Source organism: Astyanax mexicanus, chromosome 17 (genome assembly GCF_023375975.1).
Source record: "Astyanax mexicanus isolate ESR-SI-001 chromosome 17, AstMex3_surface, whole genome shotgun sequence".
In the NCBI taxonomy this organism is placed as follows: Eukaryota; Metazoa; Chordata; class Actinopteri; order Characiformes; family Acestrorhamphidae; genus Astyanax; species Astyanax mexicanus.
This window is the reverse complement of record NC_064424.1, coordinates 42,245,899-42,271,587: the sequence shown is the minus strand read 5'-3', so window position 1 is coordinate 42,271,587 and position 25,689 is coordinate 42,245,899. Positions and strand designations below refer to the sequence as shown.

At 38.0% G+C, this 25,689-nt stretch overlaps 1 protein-coding gene across 2 annotated transcripts in view; it reads right to left on the bottom strand.

Annotated features, from left to right (window-relative positions):
• aurka (aurora kinase A) overlaps window positions 1–25,689 on the bottom strand; it is an 833,084-nt gene that overhangs the window by 603,629 nt on the left and 203,766 nt on the right. Inside the window, exon 1 of one of the 2 annotated variants that reach the window (XM_049466066.1) lies at window positions 23,450–23,459. The exons of the other annotated variant lie outside the window; for it this stretch is intronic. The gene's annotated coding sequence lies outside the window, so the exon portion shown is untranslated. Of the gene's footprint in view, window positions 1–23,449; window positions 23,460–25,689 lie in introns of those variants that run through there. 2 annotated transcript variants of the gene reach the window in all.

Here is a 25,689-nt window from a genome sequence, read left to right as displayed (position 1 = left end):
ATAAGTCAATAAAATAAACAAAGCCACTGTGCTCCGAGTACTTATGCAGCGGTATAATGCAGCAAAGCGCCGGACGCCCACGGACGGCCTGAAACACGGGTGAGCGTATCTGGTCCGCACGGCCTTTTCCTCGGGAGAAATAAAACATTCAGAAATAAATACGTTTTCAAAGAGCGGAATATGTAATATCACGCTGAGGAACCCAGGGTTTTTTTTTGTTTTTTTTTGGCCAGACTCACAGTCTATTGGAGCCATCAGCCCGGAGGGTCCGGAGGGTGGGGAGGGTCCGGTCGACTGAGCCATAAACACTGCTCATTTCGACAGGATATTGAGGTGCTGGTGTTAACAATGTAACTCGCATATCCCAGCCCCGCGGAGCCGGAGCCGGAGCTGATCTGCACCTCAATCAGGTTAGCTCCACTCCCGAGACCGCCACAGCCTTGCAGTCTTGCACACATTTACATAAGAATTTAACGTGTGTGGATTTCACCGCTGTTACACCACCGCCGTGGCTTTGATTTCGGTGTGTGAGGTGCGAGTGAGTGCGAGTGTGTGTGTGTGTGGCGCCTCCAGTCCAGGCCTATACTGTGCGATAGCGATACGTATTCACATACTGTATAGTCTTGGCGGGATGTTCGGAATCCTCGTAACCCCTTCAAATCCCCAGGCTTATGTGCTAAGGTTTCTTCTTATTCAGCACCCTAAGGTTTCTTATTCAGCACTATAGCGCAGGGGTGTATACTGCATATATGGTCGCTAGCAAGCAAAAAATAAAAAAAATTAATAAATACAAATATGGCTCTCCAACAGCTTTGTGCTGTTTTTCACTTTTTGACATAAATGTGAATCTGGCAGTTTTCCTTTACATTGTATCACGATTTCATCCTCTATCTTATTCTACCACCCAAAATTTCAAGAGTTAGCTTATATTAAATGGTTTATGGCCATTGTATTAACAATAAATGCAGTGTGAATTAAGAGCTACTGCTCTGAAACTGATTTTAAAGTAGCTATCTATGGAAATCCAACAGTTCCGCTGGCTATTTAACTATTTGACCTTATTTACAGCTATTTGGGAGCGTACAGTATCTGTGGACACCACATGCTAGCTATATCTAAAAGATCTAGCCTAACTAGCTAGCTAACATATCCACCACCATTTAAAACATCCATCCAAACATTCATACATCTGCTCTTAAAATTCTCTGATCAAGTGGACATGCCAATGCTGTAGAGTCGCTGTGGAAGAAGATGCTAGCCTAAAAGGTTAACTACGAGTGTGGGAGTACTGGTGTGGGAGTATTGGTGTATTGGTAACCCTGCAAAGTCATGCTTGATGCTTCCGATGCTTCTCCGTGGCTTTAGAACCATTCCATTTCTCTTGGTGGAGATGCTCTGGTGTTGGTCTCCCATACACTAAGAATTAATGATTGTCTAAACCTTATTTGCGAGAGACTCCCGGAACTTTCAGAAGAGGTGAGATTTCACAGGATTGTGAATTCAATTTTTTTTTATTCGTTATATATTTTTATTTAGTCCTAATTCCTGCATTGTCTATTTAAACTAGACACTTGTGAACAGTTCGCGAATGGATCCATTTAATAATTTCTTTCATTTTCCCCCCAATTTACCCCCCTATCACTAGTGATGCCCCAACACCAGCAGGTTGAAGACTAACATATGCTTCCTCTGATACATGTGAAATCAGCCACTACCTCTTTTTGAACTGTTGCTGATGCAGCATTGCCGAGTAGCATCATAGCGTACTCGGAGTAAAAAGCGCAGCGACTCGGTCCTGATGCATCAGCTCACAGATGCAGCCTTGTGCTGATCCACATCACCCTTTAGAGAGAGCAAACCCAGAGAGAGCAAAACCAGTTGTTGGCCAATGGCAAGCTACATGAACAGGATTCTAACTGGCGATCTCCTGATCATAGTGGCAGCGCTGGACCATAGCCCGCTGGACCACTCGGAGCAAGGCAAGAGGTTAAAACAGTTAGAAATGTCAGAACCAGACCTGATACAGAGTTTTTTTCAGTGTTGTTTCGGTGGAGATAATGCAGTTTGCATGGCCATTGTAGTGGGAACAGTGCAGACGTTTCAGTCTGAATCAGCCTCATGCTTCATATTTAGACGTGCTGCTTGTCTGCCAGATGATTAGTTGAGGAGCAGCAGAGAGAGAGAAATTGATTTGAAGTGGCCTCAAAGCCAAGGAAAGATTGATGCCGGCCGATCCGGCAGAACCCCCCCAAAACAAAACCTACCTACCAACCAACCCCCCACCCCGTCCCTCCTTACCTGGGAAAACAACTCAGTTTCTGTCTTTGTTTGGGGGAAAAAAAAGAGAAAGAAAGATGGCTGGCAGCACCAATGGCTCCACTTCCAGCTCCAGCTGATGATGGAGCAGGAGAAGTTAGCAGCTGCCGGGCGCCCTGCGAGAGACAGGTGCCTGAGTGGCTTTAGATAAAGATTTGTGTTTTGTTTTAGAGTCCATATAGCTGCCTAGTCACACACCTATTAGAGAGAGAAGCTATTACTGCACTAGTGAGCCGGACCCCCAAGAGAGGAGCGCACTGTTCTCCAGTAATTCCAGGCAAATAGACGAAGCCAACAGAGAAATTATTTAATGGTGGAAAAAAAAGAGGAGGGGGAGGGAGGGAGGAAGAGAGGAAGAGAGACTGAGTGAGTGAGCGAATGAGAGAACAATGAGAAAGAGCATGAGAATGAAAAGAAAGAAAGGATGGCAAGGATGACAAGGAGAAAAACAAGAGCAAGAGAGATTTTAAAAAAGTGTATAGAATAGAGGAAAAGAGAGAAGGAGAGATTTAGAGGGATTGTATGCTCTACAAAACTGGAGTGAAAGGAAGTGAAAGGAAGGGGAAAAGGAGAGAAAGAGAGATAAGGAGTGTTAGAGAGTGAGAGAGTAAGTCTCTTTTATACCCCTACCCCTTGTTTTAGAGTGTAACCCTTACATTTGGAAGACAGTTACAAGGGGAAAGAGCGAAATTCTTCCCTTATTAATTTGGGATACAGAATCCGATACAGATCTAGCTTTAGCAGTGGAGCGCTAAAAGTTCAGTAACCTAGATGCGGATTAACTAGTTAACTTTAGGGCATTGTACGTCCATTCCTTAATTCCTCTGTGATGGGGAGCTAAAATGAGCTTTTATTTTATCACTTTTCCTTTCATTAAATGCTGCAGCCATAAACTTTGTACTTTTTTTGACTATTGTATTGTTGTACCATGTTGCACCATAGTTCTAGCAGGAAAACTCTAGAAACAAAGTGCAGCAAAAAATATTTAATCCCAATAAACACGAATGACAATTAGTAATAGTGAATATAGTCTATATAGAGTCTTTGGCGAAAACACTGTCGAAAGCCCAGGTCTGGAGCGTCTGGAACCTCTCAGATCCTGCCGTACAGGTACGGCGGAGGCGGAGCCTATCCCCTGGGCAACCGGCGGGACCGAACTGGAGGCGGTGGGGAAGGAGGAGGGTCTTATAAGGACAGGTGGGAGTTGGTGATTGGCTGAGAAAAGTGGCGTGATTTCGAGTTTCCCGCTAGAACCTGCGCAGAGCTTTCAGTTCCAGAGGAATGTAATTTCGTTGCACTGTGAACCTGCACTCAGATATAATGACAATACAAGCCTCTTGAATTGACTCTGCCATCTGTTGAATCATTTAAGGTGGAATGGGTAAGTTAGCTAGTAAGATTTAGCTTTTTTGGCTTGTTATGAAGAAAATGGACTTAAACCTTCGAAACTACACACTGAACTTACTTACATTTGAGGATTTCTTTGGCCCCATGTACCAGTGATTTCTCATAGACCTTACTTTTAAAGGTCACATAGCCTCTACACTTTCCCTACCCCCTCAAGCATAATGAGAATCAGTACAGTCTACCCCTAGGTGTGAGGGGTAGGGCTAAAACAGAGGGGTAGGGCTAATTGGTATGACCAAGGGGTGAATTGAGATTTGGCCAAAAAAAAAAAAAAAGAAAAAAAAGAAAGGGAAATAAGAAATTAACTGTATACTGGGTAACTAGCCCTCTCTCTGTCTTTGTCTGATTATGTGTATGTTGCTGAAAAATGATATAGAGGTGTAGAGAGAATAGAATAGAATAGAGAAAACAATAAAGAGTAAGTGACAGAAAGAGAAACAAAGGAAAATGAAGGAAAAAGATTGTACAGAACAGAAATGTATGCACTACAATAGTACAAAAAAGAGAGAGATGGTGAGAGGAGAGAGGTATGTTCTACCATACTGGAGAAAGAGAGATGAATTGGTAGAAAAGGAGAGTAAAAAAGGATAAGAGAGATAAAGGGACTAGTGAAAGAGCTATATAAAAGTGATACACAGACAGAGAAACAAAGTAAAAGGAAAACAAAGAAAAAAGGTGGAAGCGGTGTTGTGACGAATTCAGCACCCCTGCTAAGAAAAGCACCCCCTCTTGAGAATGCGCACCCACGTCTTCTTGGCTTTGACTTTACTTAGAAAATGGAAATACCCAAGATGCTGTTCTAAGTTACACTGTCACCTGCAGCCTCTCCTGAGAGGTGGCGCTTTTCATGGCGGGGGTGCTGAATTTGGCACTATAGTAGTGCTGAAATCTGCATACGGACATTACACCCGCCATGAAAAGCACCACCTCTTCTTAATAAAAGTGGAGATAATTGATTTAACTTTACTTAGAAATATGCTCCCGAAAGGAGGCGCTTTTCCTGACAGGGGTGCTGAATTTGGCACAACACCAGCATTGATTGATATAATAAAATAGTACACACTGCATGATGGGGGTAAGAAGTAAGAAAGAATGGGAGCTGAGTGGTCCAGCGGTCTAAAGCGCTGCCACTATGTGCGGGAGGTCAGGCACTCAGAGGGAGCAAAATTGGCCCTGCTTCCTCCGGGTGAGTAGATGGCGCTCTTTCCCCACATTAATCCTTGGGTGATGTCTGCAGCAGGGCAACAACAGGGCATCTGTGAGCTGATGTACCGGAACCGAGCGCTGGCTGCTTGGAAATGCTGCATCAGCAGCAGTTCAAAAAGAAGCGGTGGCTGACTTCACATGTATCAGAGGAGGCATGTGCTGGTCTTCACCCTCCTGGTGTGTTGGGGCATCACTCGTGATGGGGAAGTCCTAATGAGTGGGTTGGGTAATTGGCCGTGTAAATTGGGGAGAAAATATGAAAAATTTGAAATAAAACAAAATAATAATAAAAAAAGAAGTAAGAAATGTTGGAAGAAGAGAGAAAAGAGGGTAGAAAAAGAGAAGAAGAAGAAGAAGAAGGCAGAATGAAACAAAGTTGAAAAAATAAAGACAAAAAAGATTGAACAAAATGTGTTACACTGCAGTACTACAGGGAAAAAAAATAAAAGAGGAAGAAAAGGAAGAAAAATATATAGAGAGAAATGTAGAGATAGAGAGAGAAAAAGAGAGAGACAGAGAGAGAGAGGTATAGAATGAAGGTGGTTTAATAGCGTCATCATTTCAGAGCATCTCAAACAGCTGCTCTTGTCTTATTAAGCTCTGGTTGCAAACAAATATCTACATTTAGATCCCGTCTCCCTCACTCGCAGAGCTTTAAAACAACTTATGGAGAAGTTGCAGATGGGCAATAGTGCTGGAACATTAAGAAGGACTGCGTTTCATGCTTGTTTTTGGCTGGCAAATGATGAATTTTGTGCTGCTCATAGACAACTTCTGCACCAACAACAGCTAGTGATCTAATTACACTCCCTCCAGGCCCAATCTGAATAGCACTTTTTCCAAACCATAAACTTCAGGAACTAAGCCATTCAGATAGGTTACTGAAAACAGCGTAGTTACTTTGTGGAGACGGGTTTTTGGGATTTCTACATGAAAAAGAAATCGTGACTTTTTTTTCATCTCAGCGCCATTAGCTGTAAAATCCATCTGCAGATCGTTATCATGGAACTCTAAAGTATTTCTGCTGTGGGTGAGGTTTGCTTTGCGTCACTGGAACTTAAACTGGGAGAGAGTTGAGTAAGAGGTGGGGTAATAATCAGTCTATATGTCAGGGGTCGGCAATTAAGTTTGATTAAGTTTAAAGATAAGATAAGGGTTAAGGTTAGGGTTAGGTGTAGGGTTAGATTTTATGGTTGATTAAGGGTTAAGGTTAGGGTTAGGTGTAGGGTTAGATTTTAGGGTTGATTAAGGGTTAAGGTTAGGGTTAGATTTTAGGGTTAATTAATGGTTAAGGTTAGGGTTAGGTGTAGGGTTAGATTTTAGGGTTGATTAAGGGTAAAGGTTAGGGTTAGGTCTAGGTGTAGGGTTCGATTTTAGGGTTGATTAAGGGTTAAGGTTAGGGTTAGGTGTAGGGTTAGATTTTAGGATTGATTAAGGGTTAAGGTTAGGGTTAGGTGTAGGGTTAGATTTTAGGATTGATTAAGGGTTAAGGTTAGGGTTAGGTGTAGGGTTAGATTTTAGGGTTGATTAAGGGTTAAGGTTAGGGTTAGGTGTAGGGTTTGATTTTATGGTTGATTAAGGGTTAAGGTTAGGGTTAAGCGTAGGGTTTGATTTTAGGTTTGATTAAGGGTTAAGGTTAGGGTTAGCTGTAGGGTTAGATTTTAGGGTTGATTAGGGTTAGGGTTAAGGTTAGGTGTAGGGTTCGGTTTTATGGTTGATTAAGGCTTAAGGTTAGGGTTAGGTGTAGGGTTAGATTTTAGGGTTGATTAAGGGTTAAGGTTAGGTGTAGGGTTAGATTTTAGGGTTGATTAAGGGTTAAGGTTAGGGTTAGGTGTAGGGGTAGATTTTAAGGTTGATTAAGGGTTAAGGTTAGGGTTAGGTGTAGGGTTAGGTTTTAGGGTTGATTAAGGGTTAAGGTTAAGGTTAGGTGTAGGGTTAGATTTTAGGGTTGATTAAGGGTTAAGGTTAGGGTTAGGTGTAGGGTTAGATTTTAGGGTTGATTAAGGGTTAAGGTTAGGGTTAGGTGTAGGGTTTGATTTTATGGTTGATTAAGGGTTAAGGTTAGGGTTAAGTGTAGGGTTTGATTTTAGGTTTGATTAAGGGTTAAGGTTAGGGTTAGGTGTAGGGTTAGATTCTATTTTTAATGATTTACATTCAACATAGGGTTAAGTTAAATTTAATGGACATTCAATTCAGTGTTAGTTGAATGTCAGTTGAGCAGTTGAGGCCATAAAATGGACCATCCAAGTAAAGTGTTACCGAATATGGTATGTTTTTATTTTCATATATTTCATATATTTTCAGTATATGTTGCCAGTACTGCAAAAAGGAGTAGATTTTCTCTTTCATTGTGGGATAATAGTGTGTAACCAGTGTAACTATGCTCAAAAACCAATTGGTTTAGAGTGTGTATCATAGATATTTAATTATACTCTCAATTATACTTTCAACTCTTCTTTTATCTACACTACTTACTTCATACTCAAAAATTCTTAGTTAGTATTAGTATGATTAGCATGCAATTGAGATGCACCTTTACTGAATACCAAAGTATTTGTAATTGCAACACATTCTGTTCACATTCAGGGTTGAAAATGTTTTTAATCATGATTATACATTACAGTTCTCAGATTTGTAATATAAAGATAATACTACTGTAAATAAGCAGATGCTTAAAAAAATCCAAAAATCCAGTCCTAGGCCAGATTTAAATGGATTGCAATGGATTGGAGGAGTCTAGAGGAATATACAGAAATAAAGAGGAGGAAGACTGGATGCTCACGGCTCAGCAAAGCTGACTTTAAGCCCAAAATTAGCGTCTGATTATTCCCGTGCCAAAATCACGGCAACACAATGGAGCACAATGCAATCAGAGGCCTACTTTCTGATGACATTTACGACCGATCGAGTCTTTTTCCTCCGCAGCCTTTTTCCTGAATACACCAATCATCTTGACTTGTTTGGACTGCCAGTTTGGGAGAAGATATCAAATTAGCCCGCTGGAATTTGACTTGGAAATGAAAGGCAAAGGAATAAATAACAACAGGCGTGATATTTCTCACCAAGTTTTTCTGATTGCTCTCATTTGCATACGGCGGAGAGAGAGAGAGAGAGAGAGAGAGAGAGAGAGAGAGTGATGCAGGCGGCGGCGGCTAACCTGTCAGTCGCTTTTCATGGTGGAAATGTGCTGCGCCTCAGCACTTCGCCTCATCTTCCCATTAGGCTGGAAAAAGAAGTCCTTCATTTTAACTTTGAAGATAATTAAACACATAATGGATATCACTGTCACTGAGCCACTGGTTGGCTCATTTATCGGCTGCGGTGTTTTGTGTGCTAGCCAAATTAAAGGGCTAGGAATGCACTTGTTACTAATTCATTTCGCCATTTAGAGGGTGGGGAGTGATGCACCGGAGTGGGCCGAGGCAATCTGCGAGGCGAACGCGAGCTACGTTTCCTTCTGATTTATTTATCCTTTTGTCTTCTGGCCTGTTTGGACAAACTGCGGCTACTGCGGTGATTCGACTTGACAAAACAAAAGAGAGGCAACTGTCTCCCTCGCTCGCTCTGTCCTTTCTCTCCCTCTGTCTGTTTTTTTCTCCTCTCAGGTAATGCCGTGTGATGGCTGAGAGATTTTAAAGCGAGAGAAAGAGAGAGAGAGAGAGAAAACGAGGGACTGCCAGAGCCAGTGAGACTCACCTCTGAGTAATGAAAGCTAAGAGATGGAGGAATGAGAGTTTGTCACGCCGCAAATGAGGCGAGCGATGTATGAATCTCATTTAGTTAAATTACATGATGCTCACTGACGTGTTGCCTTGTTTAGCCTGAGCTGCCTCGCAGGTCTCCAGTATATACCTGGTATATGCAAGCAGTCATCCTCACTTATCATACCCTCTACCGTTAAATATACTGTATATGTTTTTGATTTTTTTTTGTCATACTCATATTTTTGCCAATTATCTAACAAACTTTAACATCAGACAAAGATAACCAGAGTAAACATAACAATTTCATTTATCAAAGGAAAACAACTATCCAAACCAATCTAGCTCTGTTTTAAAAAAAGTGTTTACCCCCTAAACCTAATAACTTGGTTGCAACACCCTTCAAGTCTTTCACATCTCTGTAGAAGAGATGTTCCACTCTTCTTTAGAGAACCGCTTTAATTCAAACACACTGGGGTCCCACTTTATAATAAGTGTCCCTAAGTACTATGTAGTTACATGGTAACAATTCATGTAACTACAGTGTAACTACTGATGAAGTACACATTGTTACAACGGAACAGGTTATGTAACTACACATGTGTACTAGGGTGAGTGTACTTACACATGTAATAGAGCAAGTGTACTTACACATTGGTAACAACGTGTGTGTACTCAATCAGCCCAGAGGTGGACTTGTTTGTGTGCTTTGGGTCATTGTCCTGCTGCAGAACCCAAGAACTCCTGAGCTTGAGGTCACAAACAGATGGTCGAACATTCTCCTTCAGGATTGTCTGGTAAAGAGCAGAATTCTTGCTTCCATCTATTACAGCAAGTTGTCTAACATTCAGTGTGATGTTTTTTTTTTGTCTTCTTTTTGGTCAGCAGTGTTTTTTTTTATCTTGGAACTCTCACATGGAGACCATTTTCGGCCAATCTCTTTCTTATTATTAAATGATAAACACTGACCTTATCTGAGGCAAGTGACATCTGCAGTTCTTTAAATGTTATTCTGGCTTCCATTTGTGAATAAAAGCTCTCACTGTGGTTCGCTGGAGTCCCAAAGCATTAGAAAATTATTCTGTAACCTTTTCCAGACTGATAGATGATCAATGACTTTGTTTTCCTTAATAAAAAAAAAATAATAATCATTAAACAAGCTTTTTTATGTTTACTCATGCTATATTTATCTGATAATTGGTTGAAGTTTGTATGATAATCTGAAAAATGTAAGTATGATAAAAATTGCAAAAACAATAATAATAATAATAATAACAATAATTTATTAATAATAATTAATAATTAATAATTGCCTGCGTCAACGGCACTTATAAATATATCCACATCAATGGGCATGGTGGTCACGGAATAAGGTGTGTTCAGGAAAGTTTCTGGCGTATTGCTATCTTGGCAATGCAAAACACAGGCACACCACTGAATGAAAACATCCTAGACAGACTTTAACAGTAAGCCATTCATTGCTATCTTGGTAGTAAATTGTCAACAGACACATCCCCAACATGGGTACACCCCTGCTTGTTACGCACTTATGGACATGCAGCAGTGCACAAACCCATAGTGCGTGCCTGTTACATCAACAATAAAGCGAGCAGGTCAGCTTCCTCTGCTGAGGAGCGTTGGACATATGCAGGTAGCTGCGCCCCTGAAATAGCAATCCATCAAAGTCTGAGGGAATAGTAAGTGACATGCCGACTGGTATAATTAAGTTGTTTTATTTTTTTGCAAAATGAATAAAGAAAATAAATCAAAGAACTTTTAGAAATTCAGTTTAAATATGCTTTAATATGAACTGTGCCTTCCGCCAAAAAGTAGTTCCACTGTGGTTAGGTTAGCGTAGCTTGCTTTAGCTCAGCATTAGCTTAGCGTAGCTTAGCCTAGTCTGGCTGGTTAGCGTTCTGGCTGTCAGACGACAGTAACCGAGCGATTTTCCGTCCCTTTTTTTCCACAAAAAACGAGCCAGAGCTGCAGGCGAGCGTTCCGCAGCTGAGCGCTAGCCTGTGCTAAGCTAACGCTGCTGCGGGTGTCCTGTGTGTCGGCAGAGTGATACAAGTTTAGTGTGAGAAGGCCGTGATGTTATCACACATATCAGCATGGCTAGAACACTTCTCAACCAATCAGATTGTGAGGTCGGAACTAACTGTTGTATAATTCATGTTACACCAAAAACACACCCATGACTAATTAAGAGTATCAGTATATGCCTCTTGTGCATTTTGAGCAATTTCTGTACCTCCCTTGTACATTGTACAGCGGAGTTTACTGCTGTTTTAGGTATGTGTGCATTAGCATAGCCTTGTTGTTATTGATGTGTCTGTTTTTTTTTTTTCTCGATTTGCCTTGGCACTTGACGAGCCCCCCCAACAAGGTAATGATCTCCATCACAGACTAGTAAAATTTTACTACCCCCATAATATGCCCTTCAACCAGGGGAAGGTAGCGCTTAGCGCTCTGCCCTTAATGGTAGCATAAAAGCCTCACATTTGTCTACCGCCCTGATGGATAGGCTGGTCTTCCAGCCTCTTGTATAAGTACACTCAAAACACGAGTGAAAACTAATGGAAGAACACACTGCAGGTGAAGGGGCTCCATTTGTTTAAAGAAAGCTTCGGTTTATAGTTCATGTATTACTGTGTACAAAGTGCTAGCACTGAACTGCTGCGTTCAGTAAGGCTAAACTCCTGGTATACAGTATAAAATGTAATATGCAGCATGTTGAGAAAAGAGTTTTTTTTTTATTTTTACTTTTTTGGTTGTTTTTATTCCATTTTATTAGATTCTTTCGTTTGCTTTTTTACAGTACATACCATAAAATATAAGTAATATACAATGTATCACAAAAGTGAGTATATGCCTCACATTTCTGCAGATATTTGAGTATATCTTTTTTATGGAACAACACTGACAAAATTACTCTTAGACACAATGAAAAAAGTAGTCTGTGTGCAGCTTATATAATAGCGTAAATTTATTCTTCCCTCAATATAACTCAATATATTTCAAAGACAGCATTTGGATGTGACGCTGAGCATGTGAACTCAGCTTCTTTGGACGACCAACGCGAGGTCTGTTCTGAGTGGACCCTGTTCCTTTAAAAAGCTGAATGCTGCACCTCAGTTTCAGGGTGTTGGCCATCTTCATGTAGCGCTATGTAGAGTTCTCTGCCATGAGCTGCCATGTGGGAGCTTTCAGTGGCCAGTATGAGAGATTGTGGGAGCTGTACTACAAAATTAAACACACCTGCTCCCTATGCACACCTGATACCAAGTCACGTGACATTGCATGTGCTCTGTTTGGACATTTAGTCACTTTTGTTGCGGGTGGCTTAGACATTAATAACTGTATATTTAATTATTTTGAGGGAAAAATGAATTTACACTGTTATATACACAGACTACTTTTCATTGTGTCAAAGTGTTATTTTGTCAGTGTCGTCCCATGAAAAGATATACTTAAATATCTGCAGAAATGTGAGGGGGGTTCTCACTTTTGTAATACACTGTAGATGCATGAAAATCTAAATATTTGACCAAAATCAAAACCAAACTGTGTGAAACATTATTTTTGGCATTATTTAGCCAATTTTATCTTATTTACTTACAGTTACACTTAAACCCAGCATATAGTGCCAATGTATATCTGGGCATACAGTCACACATACTTTAAACACTAGGGCAATTTTTAGGGTATTCAATTTTGAGGGCAATTTAGACCATCCCTAAAGGAAATCGGCGCAAACAAGGGAAGACCATAAAAACTCCACTCAGATAAGGACTTGAACCCAAGACCCTAGGGTTAGGAGGCAAACGTGCTAACCACTAAACCACTGTGCATCCTACAAATGAATCACATTAAAGCCTAGCTTAAATCTATTCTATTGTAAATCTAATCTACTTTTCAATTTAAAAAAGCTATTAGAAAACAACAATTTATACACGTTAGTTGGACTCTTAAAAGTGTAATTTCGCTATAAAAAGCATTTAGTACTTCCTCTATTTCTATTTGAAATACAGTGTATTTCACACAGATTGATCTATTTTAGGATTTTTTATTTTATTGTTGATGATTATGGCCTACATCCAATGAAAACCTGAAAAAAATCAGTGTCTTAGAAAATGAGAATATTATATAAGATCAATTGTTACTTTTGGCAGTGTGGGCAGTGCGCCAATTCCTGCTGGAAAATGAAAGAAATCTGCATCTCCATAAAAGTTGTCAGTAGCAGAGGGAAGCATGAAGTGCTGTAAGATTTTGTGGGAAAACAAAACTGCACTGACTTGAGACTTGATAATAAAACACAGTGGATCAACACCAGCAGATGACATGACTCTCCAAACTAGAGTCCAAGCTGCTTGAGGTCTAGTGTGAAGTTCCCACAATCCGAAACCACAGTGATGGTTTCACATGTTGGTGCTTCAGGTCGAGATTCAGAAGCCCAAGGGGGTTTCGATTTTCACTCTGGGGGGCCGTCAGTGCGTAAGGACTTCTGGAATTACGTTTTTTCTTCCTCTACCTCTCAAAAACACACAGTCGTTGAATTTATCCATACTAAATCACCCCCTGGATATGAGTGAATGGGTGTGTGTGGTACCCTGCGATAGACTGGCGCCCTTGTCCAGGGGGTATTCCTGCCTTGCGTCCAATGATTGCAATTAATTCATACATAATTTATACATATTATACTGTAGTTGGAATGAGCTCATATATATGTAAATACATTTTCGCAGATTAGTTACTATGTGTGGACTGTACAGGCCGGATGGAGAGCGAACAGTGCAAACATGCTATATATGTGGATTTTTTTTTTTCAGCCAAAAAAAAAAAAAGGAATTTTCAGTAACACTTCCTACAAACCCTGTATTCAAAATTCGCAATTATGAATGCATTCATAATGCACAATATGACATGCATAATACCTTATAATGACTGTAATAAGCCTGTATAATAACTCATAAGTACTTAAAGCAACACATTATAAACTACAAGTATAAGGGTTTATAAAGAAAGGACTTATAATATCTGTTCATAAGAACCTTGTACAATGTAGTGTTGTAATGCACTATAACACACATTTGCTATATTTTGGTTTAATACATTATAATATGCAGCTATGATTTCTCAAATTAAACTTTTTAAAAAGTGTGTAACACATTATAAAGCCGTATATACCGTTATTACTGGCTTTAAGTGAGTTTTTTACATGCTTTTTATACGTGAAGTAAATTTAATTATGCCTTATTGTAATGTCTTATAAAGCATTACGAGTGCTCTTTACTGGCTTTTTTAAATGAAGTGTGTTTTCAAATGCCTTTTCAAATTCCTACAGTAAGGCATAATAACATAATAACATTTGTGTTACAGTGCATTACAACACTACATTGTACAATGTTCTTATGAAAAGATGTTATAAGGCATTATAAGCCCTTTTGGTACCACTGTAAAATAAGACTACCTTTATAAAGGGTTTATAAATGGTTTACAATTAGTTTATTGATGACTACTAATTAGGTTGTAAATGCCTTAAAAATTAATTTCATTAATAATCAGTTATAACACATACATAGAAAGGGCAACAATATAGATGGCTGTGGGTTTACTATTTGGCAAACAACAGGTCATTGTTGCCCTTTCTACGTATGTGTTATAACTGATTATTAATTATTATTAAGGCATTTACAACCTAAGAAGTAACCATGAATGCACTCATTGTAAACCATTTATAAACCCTTTATGAAGGTAGTCTTATTTTAAAGTGGTACCGCCCTTTCTTTATAAATCCTTATGCTTGTAGTTTATGAATGTCGCTGTAAGTACTTACTTATGCGCTATTATACAGGCTTATTACAGTCATTATAAGGTATTATGCATATCATATAGTGCATTATAAAAGCATTCATAATGCATCATAAATACAGGGTTCATAGGAAGTGTTACCAAATTTTTATATGTGAGAGATTTTAAAAGGAGTTCTGGAATTGCGTTTTTTTCTTTCTCCACCTCCCAAAAACACACGGAGTGAGTTTTTTTACATGCTTTTTAAACGTGAAGCAAATTTTATTATGCCTTATTGTAATGTCTTATAGAGCATTATGAGCGCTCTTTACTGGCTTTAAGTGAAGTGTGTTTTCAAATGCATTTTTAAATGCCTACAGCGAGGCATAATAACATTTGAAAACACACTTCACTTAAAGCCAGTAAAGAGCAGGCTTTATAATGTATCGTATAATTTTTATAAAAGCTTAATTTGAGAAATCATAGCTGCATATCATAATGCATTATACGATAATATACCAAATCTGTGTTATAGTGCATTACAACACTACATTGTACAATGTTCTTATGAACAGATATTATAAGGCATTATAAGCCCTTTCTTTGTAAGTCCTTATACTTGTAGTTCATAATGTGTTATGAATGTCACTGTAAGTACTTACTTAGGTGCTATTATACAGGCTTATTACAGTCATTATAAGGTGTTATGCATGTCATATAGTGCATTATAAAAGCATTCATAATGCATTATTAATACATGGTCCATAAGAAATGTTACCAATTTTTTTTTTTTATCTGTGAGGGATTTTAAAATATGATGAATTATTCTCCCGGGTATTAGAGGCACATCATCAGCTGTGAACACTTTGATAAAGTTACATAATCTGGGTGAAATATTCATTAAGTTGCATCATGTCATGTCGTGCGAGGTGCTTAGTGCAGCGCTGTTCTTGTCATCGCAGATCTAACAGAATGATGTCTTCAGGAGCTAAAGTCAATTACCGTCACTTGCCAATTATATGCTGTGGTGGTTTGCGAGATGTAGCTACATGGACACACGTCATCACGCAGCTTTATCTGTGAAGACTAGGCACACACACACACACACACTAACCACACACACACACTAACCACACACACACTCACACACTAGATTTGCGCTGATGTTACATATTCACCTTGGCTTGTGGAAAATTGTCCACAGGTGTATCAATAATAGCGATTATAACTGTGTAATAATGGTAATTATTATAATTGTTGATAATCGTTACTGGCATATGCTTAGGCTTGGGTATTTTGTTGCTGGATGACTCTAGATGTACAATTCTCACTAAAAAAACTCCCTACTACCACTTCTAAAAAAAAGCTAAATGCCAGGGTTGGGGTTTCTTCTCAAAAGGTCCACAGCATTGAGACAAAACATGTGTATTTTACTAGGGCTGCTGTCAAACAGAAAATGTGCAATATACTGAATTTCTGCATTTATGCAAAAGCACACCTCAGGCGACTCTGTTTGTGGCGTGTTTGCAGAAATGGCTTCTTTCGCATCACTCTCCCATACAGCTTCTCCTTGTGTAAAGTGCGCTGTATTGTTGACCGATGCACAGTGACACCATCTGCAGCAAGATGATGCTGCAGCTCTTTGGAGGTGGTCTGTGGATTGTCCTTGACTGTTCTCACCATTCTTCTTCTCTGCCTTTCTGATATTTTTCTTGGCCTGCCACTTCTGGGCTTAACAAGAACTGTCCCTGTGGTCTTCCATTTCCTTACTATGTTCCTCACAGTGGAAACTGACAGGTTAAATCTCTGAGACAACGTTTTGTATCCTTCCCCTGAGCAACTATGTTGAACAATCTTTGTTTTTAGATCATTTGAGAGTTGTTTTGATGAGCCCATGATGCCACTCTTCAGAGGAGATTCAAATAGGAGAACAACCTGCAATTGGCCACCTTAAATACCTTTTCTCATGATTGTATACACCTATGGCTATGAAGTTCAAAGCTCAATGAGGTTACCAAACCAATTTTGTGCTTCAGTAAGTCAGTACAAAGTAGTTAGGAGTATTCAAATCAATAAAATGAGAAGGGTGCCCATACTTTTGCACCGGTCAAATTTTGGTTTAATGCATATTGCACATTTTCTGTTAGTACAATAAACCTCATTTCTATCCTGAAATATTACTGTGTTCATCAGTTATTAGATATATCAAACTGAAATGGCTGTTGCAGAGACCCAAATATTTAGAACTAAAAATTATTAAGATTAATAGGGGTGCCCAAACTTGTTCATATGACTATAGTAACATGTTATTATTTTTTGAATGCAAATTAATTATGCTACCAAGTTTGACCCCAACCCATCTCCGCCCAATGTGTGGAAACACAGACAACACAATGACAGAGGAGACATCCTTCTTCAATCCTGCTCCATGCTGTTTACACACGGCATGGAGCATGTTGCTCGCCTGTTGAAAACCCTGTTCGTAAGAGCAGCGGCACATTTTTTTTTAGCATTCTGTGTTAAAGCAGCTTCACACTGCACATATATATATATATATATATATATATATATATATATATATATATATATATATATATATATATATATATATATATATATGCTGGAACACATAATTTTCTCGATATATTTACTTTCTTTTACTTTCACACTATACACGCTATACACACGTGCCCTGCGCATTCAGCATAAGAGTCTCTTAACAGGACGGTGTACACATTATTAAATACCGGCCTTTACGTAATTCACCCAGACCATTTAAATGGTCATCCCCCCATTGTGAGCATGTGAGACATCATAGCAAACAACTGGAATACCACAGAAACTACATAGGAACCACCGCGCCAGACTGTAACCCATCTGACATCTAGTTAGCAGCACCATACGACCAATTGGAACACCATAGCAAGATGTAGCAACCATATCATCCACTTAGCAACCCACTTAGAAACCTAGAAACCACCATAGAGTACCATAGTAACTTATTTCCATTTCCTTCAGGAAATTAATGTGAGTTACATTTACAATTGAAATACTGAACCTACACTACTGAGCAGTACTAAGTTTGCCTAATTATGTGTAGTCTTTACTATGCCTACAAATCCAATCAGAAATCAGAACAATTAGACAGCAAATAACATTTAGTTTCATTCCAGCATCAAATCAAATTTAAACCAAAGTAATAAAAAAAGAAAGCTATATGAAATTTCTGTACTACAGAAAACAGTATATAATTCCCAAAGTACACAAAACGGTATTGAATTTCCATAGTACAGAAAACAGTACCAAAATTTCATAGCAAAGAGAACAATTAAGAATTTCAGCAAAAAAGTATGACATTTTTAACGTATTTAAAACAGTAAAAAAAAAAAAATAAAAGAACAGGAAACAGCACAAAATAGTAATAGTCATAGTAATAATAAGTAGTAATAGTGCAAAAAATAGTAAAGAATCACCAAAGTACACAAAACAGTGTGGGAACTCCAATGTACATATAAGTCAATATATATATATATATATATATATATATATATATATATATATATATATATATATATATATATATATATATATATATATATATATATATATATATTGACTTATATATATATATATATTTTTTTTTTACAAAAAAATACTACAGAATTTTTAAAGTACAGGAAAATGTTCAGAATTTGCAAATATTCAATAACTGTTTATGTGTCAGGTGAGGGTGCAGGGAGGACGCGGAGGCGGACGCAAATGCAAACAAAAAGGGATTTATTAAAGAAAACAAATACAAAATACACCGGGAATAAACTGAAAACAGGACTGAGGAAACTGGGGAACACATGGAGCACTGACAGATGATAAACATACAAGGATCGACACCGGGGAAATGGAACACGGACCTTAAATAGAGGTGCACACACACAGGAAACAGGAAACACCCGGGACGAAGGGGCGGAGCTACAAATGAACACAGGTGAGTGGAAAAACACTGGGAATGAAACACAGAGGAGCCAGGTCACATGAGAACATACAGACAAGAGAACAGACAGAGAATAGGCAGAAGATGTGACATTATGGGTTTGTCTACGTAATTTGTAAATATGTATGTCTATTATGGGACATTGTTGTGTGCCAACATTTTCACTAAGTAATTACAATGTTAACATGCTAAACTCAGAGTCATCCCAAAATAATCACAGTTGATTGGGGAGATCTGTTTTCTTTTTAACCCCCTCACTGAATTAAACAATTATAACTAATGTAAAAGGAAACTGAACAATGTTATCAGACCCCAGCGCATGATTACAGCCCCATAACACAGCCATGAAATTGTGTAGTTGGCCAATTACGAAATTGGCTTAGCCTATGTCCTTAACGTTAGGCCGAGCTCAACATTTCTGACGGCAAAGCTTAGCATATCTAATTAATCAGCCTTTCAGCTTCTTGTCTCAAAGAAACAGATCCTATGTGCCCTTTAAAAACAGAGGAGCAGCATAATGGAAAAACAATCACATCAATCAACTCATTTTCTCTGAGTATCAGGCCTGTACTAGCGGGGTTTAAACCTTTACAATGTGCTTATTCTCAACTGTGTTCTGTTCATCTCATGAGACACTTCACTACATCATACACTCTAAAAAACAGAGGTACGATATGAGTACTTTTTTGTACTCGAAGGTACACTCTTCATAATTGTACCCTCAAAGGTACAATATTGGTCTTTACGGGGTCAGATTTGTTCCCTCTGAAGTACAAAGTAATTTCTAACAGCAATAAGTACAGATTTGTACCATTTAACCAGCCAAAGGGTACATTCAGTATTCTGTATCACTGTACTAATAATCAATATATATTTAAATTGCACATTTTTTATTTGAAAGCCAGACAATTTTGTATCATCAAGTTTTTGAGCCATATTCAGTTGATGATAATGTTTATAATCTTTATGATCTTTACTGCCACAAAAACCATGGGTACAAAAAAGGACTTTCACTGAAAGGTACTTTTTTGTGCCTCAATATAAGGTACAGCCCCAGCGACAAGCTTTGTACTCTTTTAAGTACAAATCTGTACTTATATTTCTTAGAGTGTAGAGGCTGTTTTAATGGCTATTTTAAAAACAAATCATTATTTGTGCAATGTACCATCAAAGACAAAAAATATATACTTAATTTTACTTAAAATATATTGAGAAATGTCTAAGTAATGCTGTAAATATACTACCAGATTTATGTACGTAATTAAAATATATTAAAAGTACATTAATATTATGCTTTCATCAAATGTTTGAAAGTAAATTTCGATCATACTTTTTAAAAAGTACATAATAGTGTATTTAGTGTACAGTATTTATGTAATTTAATATTCTTATAAAATACTTATTTCCAAATATACTTTTGAATATTTTAGCAAAGTGTGTTAAAACAGCTGTTACAGTAGTTCAATTAAAGTACAATGTATCATGTTACTTTTTAGAAAGTAAATTAAATTACTACTACTAATTAAAAAAAAACAAATTAAAGTAAATTTGTAACACGCTAAAAATTGTTGTACAATACAATGAAATATATTTTTATACCCAGGGAAATATACTAGAAGTGTGCTACTTACAAAATACAGGAATAAGAATCACGTTTGTACTCTAATGTAAATATAGTTAACATCAATTCTTATTCCATTTCTAATATATCTGGTGTATAATAGTGATGCAGTTGTAATTAACTCATTAAATGTATTATATCAGTTTACTGTAAGCATATTTAAAATACATGAAGTAGTATGTTAAAATGTTACTTAAGTATATTTAGAATAGTTCCATTTTAGTACAGCCTGAAATTACTTACTCAAATTTTAAGGCTTTTTACTCAAATATTAAATAATTCAGAGGCAATTATGAATTAATTATGAATTAATATTATTCACAAGCCTTTACAGAATTACACTTAAAATTACACTTAAAATTATTCAATTGAACATGTAAGGGTCAAAATATGGTAAAAAACAGGATTTGCTTTCTTTTATAATTGTTGCACCCAGTCACCTGCATATCCCCTATCATTAGTGATGCTACAACACAAGAAAGGCGAAGAAACACATGTAAAGTCAAACTTCGCCTCTTTTTGAACTTCTTTTGATGCAGCATTGCCTAGAAGCATCACAGACATTCTGAAACATCAGCTCACAGACGCAGCCTTGTGCTGATCGACATCACCCTAGGAGTGATAAAGGGAGAGAGCACCATCAAACCACCCATAGAGAGCAACACCAATTGTGCTCTGTCAGGGCTCCGGCAGCTGATGGCAAGCTGCATGACCGGGATTCAAACAAGCAATCTTCCAATCATGGTGCCAGCACTTTAAACTACTGGACCACACTCCGCTCTGAAGCTGTTATTCTTAAACAAGGTATAAATGCCACTTATATGTAATTATCTTCACTTCAAGTTTTTGAAATATTAACAAATGTTAGCTAATTTTATTCAAAGTCAATGTGATTTGTGATATTATTATTGGTACTAATCATAATACTGGTTCTAAATGTTCTCAAGCAGCTCAGATCCAAGATTATTCCAGCGATTAACAGGGATTGTTTTTTTTTTACTCAGCACTCGGACTCTTAAACCGAACCGAGATGCCCAAAGCTGTTTGTGCTTCTCTGACTGTTTGCTTCGCGTGTGTTCACTGGATATGAACGCTGAAGGCGCAGGTACGGCAAGGCCCTTGATCCGTTCAGTGGGGCACACGCAGCTGGCACGGTGCCACTTTGCATCCAAAGGTAAACATTGTTTCAGTGGCAATGTTTCTGATGGAATAATGTCCCTAATTACGTTCCACCCCGATAACCCCCTCAGCTCCCCTAAAGCTTTCCCACACATCTCTCTCTCTCTCTCTCTCTCTTTCTAGCTCTTTCTCTTGCTCTATCTTGTCCTATACTTTCTCTCACTCTGTCTTTCCCATTCTATCTCTCTCATTCTCTCTTTCTCTCTTTCTCTCTGGTCCCTCTCTTCTGCCCTTCCATGCCTGGAGGAGCAGGGAGATGCAAGGCTCAACGTGTCTGACTGATTACTGTAATTCATACACTTTAATTAGCTGCACAAACCATTAGCCACAATTAGACTATTACAGAACGCTTTGTGGCAGGAGCCAGCCTAAGGAGGACGTTAATCTGCTAGCGAAAAAAAAAAAAAGACATGTAGGGAGAGAGATACAGCTCCGAAGAGAGAGAGAGAGAGAGAGAGAGAAGGCGATGGGGGGAGGATGAGAGCCTCAGAAAAAGAGATTCAGCCGAGTATAAAAATATCAGGCTGAGCGAGCAGCAACACCAACGCTTTGCAACAACTTTCAAATGGCCTAATCGTTTGAAATGTGTCTGAAATGCAAACATTTAGACGTTTAAATCAGCTACTATTCTATTTATTTGGTCACTGGCAGACTCAAGGTGGGGGTAGGGGGGGCAACCACCCCTCTGGTGCCTTCTTGGTTGAAAAAGCATATACAAAGTAACCTCAACAGTGGCAAAATAAGAGACATAGTGCCCGTTTGGATGTCCTTTCTAGCAATAAATTATGATAATGTGCTGTCTGGGTCAAGGAATTTTGATAATGTGTCCAACCATGGGTGCCTTTTGCCTCTTTCTGTAGAAACTGATGACTACTATGCCAACTTGTGCTGGAGAGTGTCCTAAAGAGTGCCCTTTCCAATAGAGTTAATGAGATGCAGTGCTGTATATGGTTCTACTTCAGGTGAAAAAAATGAATAAATAAATAAATAAAAAAAAACATGAAGTACCTGTTTTATTAGATGTCCCTCTAATGAATGAATGAAAATGATAATGCAAGTGGATTAAATATGATGATATGATTACATGCAGAGTGACCTATTTTAAGCGTTTATTTATTTTATTGTTGATAATAACCCAAAAATCAGTGTCCCAGAAAATGTGATTATTACTGTATATAAGACTAATTTGTACTTTTGGCAGTGTGGGCAGTGTGCCAAGTCCTGCTGGAAAATGAAATCCGCATCTCCATAAAAGTTGTCAACAGAGGAAAGCATGAAGTGCTATAAGATTTTTGTGGACTTGATGATAAAACACAGTGGATCAACACCAGCAGATGACATGTCTCTCCAAACAAACCATCACTGATCATCAGTAAATTTTACATTTCATTTGTAAATGAAGGGAGCAGAGTCTGGAGGAAGAGTGGAGAGACACACAGTCCAAACTGCTCGAGGTCAAGTATGAAGTTTCTACAATCAGTGATGGTTTGTTTGGAGAGGCATGTCTGTCATCTGTTGGTGTTGATCCACTGTGTTTTATCAAGTCCAAAGAAATCTTACAGCACTTCATGCTTCCCTCTGCTGACAGCTTTTATGGGAATGCATTCATTTCATTTTCCAGCAGGACTTGGTACACTTTTCTGAGATACTGACTTTTGGGTTTTCAAATGGCTGTAAGCCATAATCATCAACAATAAAATAAATAAACGCTTAAAATTGATCACTCTGTGTCTAATACATCTATATACTGTAATATATACACTGTAAGCCCGGATAGGTTGAAAATCACTTAAAAACATTGAGGAAACCGGTTGCCTTAAAAAAAGTTAATTAATAGGTAATAAAAAAAATTAAAGTTAGCAGAACTTAGAACATCAAGTTATTACAACTAAAGGGAAAGTTAATTGAACTTTTTTTGTAAAAAATGTTTGTTATACTGTAATTAAGACCGGATAAGTTTACTTAACTTTTTTGAGGCAGCCAGTTTGCTCTATTCTTTTAAGTAATGGGGAATGAAAATTTGAGTTAGCATAAATTAAAACATCAAGTTGTTACAACTAAAGGGGAAGTTGATTTTTTTATTTCTAAGGTAGCCCATGGGGAATCGCTACACACTGATGGGGAGTGTTAGTCAGAAACTGTTGGACACACCCAGTATGCAAATAGATTGTGACAGAAGCCAATGGAAAAGAAGCTGCCAATGGCAACAGACTAAACTCAGTTATTATATTATAGTTGGTTCAACTCAAAGATCTCAATTTGAAATGATATGTGCCCACAAATGTTTAACTAACTCAAAATAGTTGAGTAATGTTTAAAAATATCCAATTTTATGTAAAACAGACTTAAATCATTTGAGTTCAAACAACGTATGGGTTTACAGTGTAGTTTTACATTTTAAACTGAATTACTGTAATAAAGCAATTTCTGCTTACTTTTTTGCCTCCTTTCACAGTATTTTCACAACTTGTTTAAATACATGAGTAATGATTTAACAAAAAAATAAAAATAAGTTAAACCATGTCCTGCTCTTTTTCAGTTATTTTACTGCACAGTTGGCTCACAGCTCTAACCACGTCTTCTTCTTCCTGATGAACCGGCCGGCACTGCCGTGGTGGACCTGCGAGTTCCACAGCGAGGGGACTTATTCCACTTCTTTTGATGACTGAGCTGACCGGCTCTGACAACCCTGAATCAAACACGGAAAAAACCTTCCCTCCGCAGCGGGGCAGGTCCTGCCCTTTAAAGGTCTGGATTGGGTTTTAAAATTTATAAGAGCGGTGGAGCGTGCGCTCCGGGTTCAGATTCCTGACTGCTGCACCGCTCTCACAGAAGGTTCCCCTTCTGCTGCTTGGCGGAGCTTATTAGTGACATTGGGTTGGTGCGATGCCCAGTGCTCCAACCCTTCCCCCCTGCATTTACGCAAAGCCCAAGCGGTTCAACACCAGCTCCACACACACAGCAGCACACGTCATAGCCGGAGCTCCGAGACACCATCAGGGGAAGACAAATAAAGGATGCTGCTGCTGCTACTGCTGCTGCTAGAACAACAGTGCCTGGAAAATGCCAGCGAGCGAGAGAAAAAGAGACAAAGAGAAAGGCAGCAGAGGGATACAGCCTGAGATAAAAGCAGAGAGGGTGTTCTCACTGTTCTACTTATTTAACTTTCATCATGTTGTTTTCAGCTGGGGTAAATGATGGCATGTCAAGTCTGGAGGCTTATATTCGTGAACTGCAGTAACTTTCTGGAATCATTGTTACAGTAGCTACAGTAGCACTAGAAGGTCAAACTGTATTTTGCTTGGGCTAGTTGAATAATGAGAGCTCGATACATAGAAGTGACAAGCCGTGAATCTCAAACACTGACTTTTCTGTCCTTTCTCAATGAAAAATACAGCTAAACCAAACCAAAACTGGAAAATCAGTTAGATAACAGTCTCGACTACTCATTATATTTGCATGAATACAATGGAACAAATGGTACACTATGGAAGCCCATTCCCGCCACCTACAAATAAAATAACCAAAATCCAACACATTTTAATTAAATATATTATTAAGTAAATTGCTATCTAAATATTTGCACATACTAAGCCATTATTTTGAGATAGTAAGTTATTATTTCAAGATACTATCTCATTATTTTGAGACGCTAAGTCAAATCATTATTTTAAGATGAGGAAGTCAATATTTTAAGATATTATCTCAACCTTTTTAAGATACGATAGTCATTATGTTGTAAGTCATTATTTTGAGATACTATCTCAATATTTTGAGACACTAAGTCATTATTTTGAGACGTAAAATATATTTTTTTAAGATAGGAAGTCATTATTTTGAGATATTATCTCAACGTTTTAAGATAGTAAGTGCGTTTTTGTAAGTCATTATTTTGAGATACTATCTCAATATTTTGAGACCCTATCTCAACATTTTGAGACACACACAAGTCATTAGATAGAAGGTGTATTTGCTTTTGGGGAAAAAAATCTTAAAATAATAGAAGAGTATCTCAAAATAATTACTTACTATCTCAAAATAATGACTTACTTTCTCAAAATATTGAGATAGCAGTTTACTTATTAATAATAAAACAAAGTGCTGTTTTCTTTTTTTAGTATATATATATATTTTTTGTTCAGTGCAGTGGGTGGGGCTAAGCTACAGTTTATTTGGCTGTTGTTTTTTATCTATTTCCTATGGAAAACAGGTCTCAATTAGCATTCTGTGCAAAAACAAAAAAGAGAAAAAAAGTACCTAATGTCCATTGAAATTGATGCAGAGTCTGAAAGGGTCTGATTCTGGTTTGTTTAACACTTTTTGTTTGCTAAATAATTCTGCATGTCTTTCTGTATAGCATTAATATAGTCTTCAATATTGAGTTTACAATGTATTGAATTATATTACATTAAATCTAAAAATATACAACATACAATGTATTGTATTACACGAGTAATAGAGTAATAAGAGTGTCAGATCAG